This window comes from Arachis duranensis, chromosome 3, assembly GCF_000817695.3.
Source record: "Arachis duranensis cultivar V14167 chromosome 3, aradu.V14167.gnm2.J7QH, whole genome shotgun sequence".
NCBI classification, from domain to species: Eukaryota; Viridiplantae; Streptophyta; class Magnoliopsida; order Fabales; family Fabaceae; genus Arachis; species Arachis duranensis.
In genome coordinates, this window is record NC_029774.3 from 72,210,935 (window position 1) to 72,211,923 (window position 989).

Consider the following 989-nt stretch of genomic DNA (forward strand, 5'->3'; position numbering starts at 1 on the left):
GAGTCCGAGGTGTTGTGGTCTTGTAACCTTGCCCCTACGCAGCTTCATCTGAATTCTTGGGCATTTTTAAAGCTGTTCCAACTTTTGTGCCAGTTTTTGGGTGTCCCTCCCTCTATTTCTCTTTTTTCTTATTTGTTTGTGTTGACGAAGCCGGGGTCGGGTGGAGGGAAGGTATCTTGGGTCTCTTTTAGGGCTAACCAGGGAAGAAAGTTTTGTACCCTGTATGATGAGTCCTTTCACGATTTTAAGAACTTTTATTTCAAGATCCGGGCTACTGGAGACGTCCGACCTTTCTTTCTAGATGAGAGTGGGGAGCCTTCTTTTCCTCTTTGTTGGCAGGAGAATGCAGTGTCTGCTAAGTATACCTTTGAGAGTCTAGATGAGGTGGAGCAGGCTTTTGTGGGTGTGGTGAGCAGTTTATGGGGTCGGGCACCTCACTTGGACACGAAGAAAATGTTGGGAGATCCAAGCCTTCTCCGTTCCGAGTTAGGTAGTTCCCGACCTCTTCCGAGATTCATCTTTTTTAGTATTTTGGTTTTGCTTTGTTTTTGGTGGAATTTCTGTTGTAGTAATCCTTTTCTTTTATTTCTTGCAGAGATGTCTTCTCAGGCGGATTCCATGAAGTTCCTTCGTCGGACGAAGAAGTCTGTGGCCGCTCGGAATATCGAGGCCGAGGAGGCTTCTGCCCGATCTTCTCTGCAGAAGACTACTGTGGGTGTTCAGACTCGGTCGAAGACTATTCCGACTCCCCAGTTCTGAGCTATAAGTCAGGATCCTCCGACCTCTGGGCCTGCTACTTCTTCTCCATTCTCGGGTCCTCCTCCTAAGAAGCAGAAGACCTCTCAAGAGCTTGCCGGTTTCAATGATAAGGACTTTGATGCTCTTGGTTGGATTGAGCAGCATATTCTCCCTCAGACCTTTATTTCTACTGATGATGTGTCTATGGAGCATCATTTTCAGTATATGGCGCGGAGCTGTGTCCGGATGGC